The sequence below is a fragment of the Somniosus microcephalus genome, chromosome 11 (genome assembly GCF_052327205.1).
Source record: "Somniosus microcephalus isolate GS21.2 chromosome 11, FLI_Smic_1.0, whole genome shotgun sequence".
Lineage (NCBI taxonomy): Eukaryota > Metazoa > Chordata > Chondrichthyes > Squaliformes > Somniosidae > Somniosus > Somniosus microcephalus.
In genome coordinates this window covers 22,008,710-22,016,156 of record NC_140997.1, presented here as the reverse complement: position 1 = coordinate 22,016,156, position 7,447 = coordinate 22,008,710, and the positions used below count along the sequence as shown (strand labels likewise).

The window sequence follows — 7,447 nt, the reverse complement described above, 5'->3', positions numbered from 1 at the left end:
AGAAGTCCATGAGCTCCTCACACTTATTGTCAGAGGCGAGGATGGAGGAGACAGGGGAGAGGGGTTTAAGAATACGGTTAGCAGTGGACAATAGAAGCATGGGTTTATCTTTGCATTCCAGAATGATTCTGGAATAGTGAGCAATTTTGGCAGAGGAGAGCCGGACGGATAATGCTTTATGTGGGCCAGCCAGATCTGGCAGTGAATGGCTAAACTAGTTGTCCACCATATCCGTTCAAGCTTGCGTCCCTTGGAGTTAAGGGAGTGAAGATGAGGACTTTACTAGGGGGGACGGCCAGGGGGAAGAGAGCGTAATTGTTTTAATAGGGACTAGGGCATCAAAAGTGGTGGTTGAGCAGATGGTAGCTGCAGGAAAGTTTTTGGTGAATTGTTCCCCTCCCCTCCCCCGTGTAGGGAATTTAATATAGAACAGAGTTCTGACATTTGCAGCAAATTGTGTTTCAATCTATTCAACAGCGAGCTTTTATTTATATATTGTAAGTGTATTAATTCAAAAGTAATTGATTAACTGCCCACCTCGACATTGGCTCCAAAGTTGAGTCATTCGTTGATTTTAGTCTAATTTCTATTGTTTCTTCTGTGAAGTTAAATAAAAACCCATTTCGACCGAACCTGCAAAGCATACAGAATGTATTTTGCTGCCTTCGAACAGAAGACCCTGGTTTTAATTTATAAAACAGTTAGTGCAAAAATATCTTGAGATGTTTGAAACATGGCGTGAATGAATTTCCGGTGCAGGACGAGTAATGCATGTTTCGTATTGGCGGAGATAACAGTTCGGGAAGTGTAATTGGAGACCTAAACGGTGCAAGTTTCAGCATTGAGAAGCAACACTTGTGTTTCCTGCTGAAGATTCGTGACAGAACATGACAATGAACAGCATAGCAGCTTTTCCAGCGCTTCTTCTGTATTCTGTGATGTTACTGTCTGCAAGAAACTCCAACACAGAAGCAGCCAAGATCCTTGCTGCCCCCACGGATTGGAGCCACTGGCTGCTGATGAAAACCCTGCTCCTGGAACTGGTGGAGAGGAAACATGAGGTGACAGTGCTGAGGAGCAGCGACTCCAGGAACATTGAAGAAACCTCCCATGATTTCACCATCGAAACCGTCCGCAGTCCCTCAGGTCAGACAGGTAAAGCATTTAATGAAAGCAAATTCCATGACTTTATCTTCAACTCAGTCTATGCTGAAGATGGTTTCCTGTCCAGCATCTCAGCTGCCTGGGGGCTCATCGCCTTATTTACCAGCAGTAATAATTTGATGATTCCTGCCATTAAAGCAATGTTCGAAGATCCTGCATTGCTGGAACGATTGAAAGGTGCAGATTTTGATCTGGTTTTAGCCGACCCTTACAATGCAGGTGGTGTCATGTTGGCTCATTTACTTGACATCCCAATAGTGCTTTTTGGCAGATGGACGGTAACTGGAGACCTCCACTTTAATGTAGCCCCATCGCCACTTTCCTATGTCCCAGTGTTAAATTCACGTCTGACGGACAGAATGGTGTTTTTAGAAAGGTTGAAGAATGTTTTTATATATGCTATGTCCGATTTCATGGGCAACGTCTATATATACCCAGCATACAATAAACTCTGCCAGCTTTACCTCAAGAGTGATATTACATTGAAAGAACTTTACCAAAAGGCAGATATCTTCTTAATGAAGGTTGACTTCATTTTTGAATTCCCAAGGCCAACCATGCCAAATCTGGTCTACATCGGAGGTGTTCAGTGCAGCCCGGGCAAGCCCCTCTCTCCTGACCTGCAGCAATTCATGGACAGCTCTGGTGAGGATGGGGTCGTGATCTTCTCCTTAGGAAGTGTTCTAAGCAGCCTTCCTGCAGCACTGGCCACTGAAGTGGCAGCAGGTCTGGCGCAACTCCCTCAGAAGGTGATCTGGGGATATCGCGGAGAAGTGCCCTCAACTTTAGGAAACAACACCAAAATAATGAACTGGCTTCCTCAAAATGACCTGTTGAGTCATCCGAAGACAAAAGTTTTCATCACCCACGGTGGCGAAAATGGGGTTTATGAGGCCATCTATCATGGCGTCCCTATGGTCGGCATACCAGTCTTTGGCGACCAGCATGATAACATTTTGCGTCTCAAAGTCCGAGGAGTTGCGGTCATGTTGGACTTGGCTCATTTGAAGAGGGAAGTTATATTCCAGGCTGTGAAAACTGTCATAGAAAACCCTTCTTACCGAGAGAACATGAAGCGTATATCTGCCTTGCATAGAGATGTGCCACTGGATCCAAAAGGGCTTGCTGTTTTCTGGATTGAATATGCAATAAGACACAGAGGTGCTGCTCATTTAAGAGCCGTAGGCAATGAGTTACCGTTCTATCAGTACTACTTACTGGATGTAGTTGCCATCATTATAATTGTAATGGGGCTTTTCCTTTACCTTGCCTATAAAATGCTAAAAGCATTACTTGTCAAAATGTGCTTAGGAAGGAAGAAAAAAAAGGACTAAATTAAAGCCAAAAGAATGATTCGAAGTTAGAGTAAGGGCTGATCGATAATTGGCAGCCCCTTTTACACCGCACCAGATTTTTCTCCTCCAATTTCAACCCCTAAACACACAATTTTGTCACACTTCCTTCAACCAGTTTCCTTTAACCAGCTGTCACATAGCATATGCCATAATCCTCTTACATGTCACCTTATCAAATGCCTTTTGAAAAGTTCCATACAAAAAGGTCCCACATAAAAGATTAGCATGGAAAATTGAGGCTCATGGGATAAAGGGGAAAGTTTTGGCGTGGATAGGGAACTGGCTGTCAGATAGAAAACAGAGAGTTGGAATAAACGGCTCATTTTCTGAATGGCAGGCAGTAACAAGTGGGGTACCACAGGGATCTGTCCTGGGCCCCCAGCTGTTCACAATTTACATTAATGACCTGGATCAGGGAGTCGGATGCAGCATTTCCAAATTTGCAGACGACACTAAACTAGGAGGGGGGGTGGGCTCAGAGGAAGAGACCAGGAAGCTCCAGAGCGATTTGGACAGACTGGGCGATTGGGCGGATAAATGGCAGATGCACTATAATGTGGACAAGTGCGAAGTTATCCACCTTGGGTGCAGGAACGGGAGGGCAAATTATTATTTAAATGGCAATAGATTGGGAGAGGGGGAAGTACAGAGAGACCTGGGTGTTCTTGTACACCAGTCACTGAAGGCGAGCATGCAGGTGCAACAGGCGGTCAAGAAGGCAAACGGTATGCTGGCCTTCATAGCAAAAGGGTTAGAATACAGGAACAGGGATACCTTGCTGCAGCTGTACAGGGCACTGGTGAGACCACACCTCGAGTACTGTGTACAGTTTTGGTCGCCTCATCTGAGGAAGGATGTTCTTGCCATGGAGGGGGTGCAGCGGCGATTCACCAGGCTGATACCAGGAATGGCGGGAATGACCTATGAGGAGAGACTATGTAGTTTAGGGATGTACACACTGGAGTTTAGAAGATTGAGAGGGGACCTCATAGAAGTGTATAAAATTCTGACAGGTCTAGACAGACTGGATGCAGAAGGAATGTTTCCCTTGGCGGGTGAGAACAGAACTAGAGGACATAATTTAAGGATAAGGGCTAAACCATTTAGGACAGAGATGAGGGGGAATTTCTTCACTCAGAGAGTGGTGAACCTGTGGAACTCATTGCCACAGAGGGCAGTGTACGCCAGCTCATTAAATATATTTAAGAGGGAATTAGATATATTTCTACGGGCAAAAGGGGTTAAGGGTTACGGAGAGAAGGCGGGGACGGGATACTGAATTAAAGGATCAGCCATGATCTCATCGAATGGCGGAGCAGGCACGAAGGGCCGAATGGCCTACTCCTGCTCCTATCTTCTATGTATCTATGTATGTAAAATTACGTAGGAGAAATGCCCTAAACATACCCAGAGTTATCCTTGAAATGTAGTTAGCGACAATCCTGCTGAACTCTGGGAAAACAAAGAGCAATGCTAATAATTTTATGGGTACATAAAGATAGCCCTGCACACAGCGAGGGGAGAAAGGATCTCTCTCTGTTAGCCTTTGGTTCCAATTAGTCGTGACTAGAACAAATAAAGACACCCGGCTTGTCAAGGATGAATGAAGGAGTAAGGGCTGATCGATAATTGGCAGCCCCGTTTACACAGCACCAGATTTTCTCCTCCAATTTCAACCCCTAAGCACACAATTTTGTCACACTCCCTTCAACCAGTTTCCTTTAACCAGCTGTCACATAGCATGTGCCATAATCCTATCACCAAGCCTCTTATATGTCACCTTATCTGATGCCTTTTGAAAATTTCCATACACAATGATGCAGGAGACTTTTACTCTCTATGCCTAAACACACCCAAAGTTATCCTTAAAATGTAGTTAGCGACAATCCTGCTGAACTCTGTGAAAACAACGAGTAACGTTAAGAATTTGGGGTACATAAAGATAGCCCTGCACACTGCGAGGGGACACGAGAAAGGATGTCTCTGTTAGGTTTTCGTTTCAATTAGTCGTGACTAGAAGAAAAAAAAACACCCAGCCTTGTCAAGGATGAATGAAGGATTATGATACCAGGGCTGAAAGGGTTAAATTATGAAGCCAGGTTGCATAGACCAGGCTGATATTCCGGCGAGTATAGAAGATTAATGGGTGATATAACTGAGGTGTTTAAAATGATTGAAGGAGTAGATAGGGTCGATAGAGAGAAACTACTTCCTCTGGTCGAGAACAAGGGTCATGACCTTACAATTAGAGCCGGGCCATTCAGCAGTGATGTCAGGAAGCACCTCTTCACACAAAAGGTCGTGGAAATCAGGAACATCTCTCTCCCCAGAAACGCTGTTGGGGCTGGGGTCAACTGAAAATTTCAAAACTGAGATTGGTAGATTTTTGTTAGGCAAGGGTATTAAGGGATATGGAATCAAGGCAGTTAAATGGAGTTAAGATCCAGACCAGCCATGATCTAACTGAAGGGCGGAACAGACTCGAAGGGCTGAATGGTGTCCTTTACCCATGCCTGCAGCAGGCAATAGACCCTTTGCATATGCAAATAAGAGGCCCAATACCTGCTTCACGTTCCTGCTGCAACATTGGTTTTCCCCGAGGCAGTTAAGTGTAAGAGTTAAGTGTCTGAGTGCAGAGGCAAGGTTAATTATACGGAGAGAACTTTCACCAGAAGGAGGAACAAGCCTACAATGGTAGATTGAGAATCATTGCGCTGATGTACTGGAAATGTGTCTAAGTGAGGCAAGGCAATCAGTTCAGCTACTGCACCAATTCAGAAGGACAAGAGCACAGAAGCTCTTGAAATCTTTGCTAAAGCTACAAGCCTATTAGCAGTAAGCTGGACATTAAACTGGTCATTTAATATAACTGATAGACTTATTATTCAATGGTATTAACTTGTCAGTGATACACAGAATTGTCGGAGCACCTTCACCACCTGGACTGCAGCGGTTTAAGAAGAAAGCCCATCATCACCTTCGCCAGGACAAATAAGGATGTGCAATAACTGCCGGCCTTGCCAACGATGCCCACATCCCAAGAATGAAAAAAATGCTGAGTTCCTATGAACCAACATAACAAAAACAGATTATCTGATCATCATCACATTGTTGTTTGTGGGACCTTGCTATGTGCAAATTGGCTGCCACGTTTCCCACATTACAACAGTGACTACACTTCAAAAAAGTACTTCATTGACTGTAAAGCGCTTTGAGATGTCCGGTGTTCGTGAAGGCGCTATATAAATGCAAGTCTTTTTGATATACTTGAACTGTCTTTGTAACTTTAGTTATTAATTCTACCAGTTAATCTGTACCTTGCGTGATTTTACTGTTCAACATTAAGTTGCTATTAATTGTATTTTCCTAACTGCATTAATATCCGAAGTGAATTAATAAAGAAATGTTTGTGATTTGATGTCTTTGATGACCTGACAAGAGGTTAAATCAGTTAGTATAATCTGAACCAGGGAATGTAAGACAGCTGAGCGAGCCAGATTTAGGCACCCAGTACTTCTATAGAAGGGGGATGGTGATCTCCCGGGAGCTCTTTGACAAGGAGTTAAGGTAAAGGGGTTAAGAATTTGTCTAGTGATCTTTGATTAATATTCCTTCCAAGGTTTATTGCATTACCGGATCGCAGTTTTCCTCTGTTTATTGGGGGCTCGCAGTAAAATAGTCACTTTTGAAGTCACTATTAACTTGGAATTAACTATTCTGATGTAATTTAGAATTCAGTGCCATTATAAGTAGTTAACAAGCCAGCTAAAGGCAATTGAGCACATTGAATCCTTTCTGAAAAATTAAAGATTGAAATATTTGTAGAATTTTAAAGTTGTATTTACTGATATACTGATGAGTTAGCTGTCATAAGCTACATATAGTACATTACAACATTACCTACATTACAACAGTGACTACACTTCAAGAGCACTTCATTGGCTGTAGAACATTTTGGGGCTTCCTGAGGTCACAAACTAGCTGCACGTTGAGGGAATGGCTGGTGATAGGGAACACTTAAGGCAATGTGGGTGCAGTCGACAGCACCTTGCACCCTGGGGAAGACTGTCATGTGGGTGAAGCCTCGTGCCCTCTCGCCCTACTGCCGATAGAGAAGGAGGTATTGGTGCTCCTCCCAGCGTAGAGTATCGCTGTCCTGTGAACTGGGATATGTTGTGATGTCACCTGCTGCAGCCTGAAAAGAGTCCGTGGCGTAAAAGTTAAGGCCTCCGGTTACCTTGACAACCAGTGCTGGCCATGCCCTAGTGCTAGGCTCAGGTTGTGGCAACAGCAGGTGACGTAGCTCAGTGACAGCCTCCTTTGTGTGGCAAAGGTGCCTCAGACATTCTTCTCAGTAAGGTTGAGGTAGGAGATGTGCCCCCTGATCACCCGCTGTGGGTGTGGCCTCCTGCACAATGCCCTCCTCCACCTCCTCCTCCCTCTTGTCCCAGCTGCTCCTGCTGTCTGTTGTGTTCCTTGCTGCTCCCCCTCGTCCTTCGGCCACCCATGACTGCAGTCAAACTATTTATGAGGCAGCCAACAACAGTGCCACACCAGCATTATCTTGTTCTTGGCCGACAAACCTAACTTTGCGGAGAGATAAAAACACGCCAGGATACGCCCAGAATTTAATCAGCAGCCTGAAATGACAGACCAGCAATGAACCTGTAAACTCTGCATGATCCCTTTAAATAGTGCTGGTGAGGGGTCCTTCCTGCCGGTTAGCTCCACATGTTGCTGGACAAGTTCAGCATGTCAGGCATTGGGGCAAGCCAAAATCAGAAAGGGTTCTGCAGGAAGCGCAGGCCCCTAATTTAAATAAAGTATTTACTGTTTAAATACTTCCGACGTGCGCTCCTGACACCAATGGAGAAGCTCAAATCAATAAGGCGGACGATGCGCTTCTGGTTGGAAATGTGTGTGTGCTT

The 7,447-nt window shown here is 44.6% G+C and overlaps 1 pseudogene; it reads left to right on the top strand.

Annotated features, from left to right (window-relative positions):
• The first annotated feature begins 623 nt into the window (after nt 1-623).
• Nucleotides 624-5,932, top strand: LOC147110371 (UDP-glucuronosyltransferase 2C1 pseudogene; annotated as a pseudogene).
• The last annotated feature ends 1,515 nt before the right edge of the window (nt 5,933-7,447 follow it).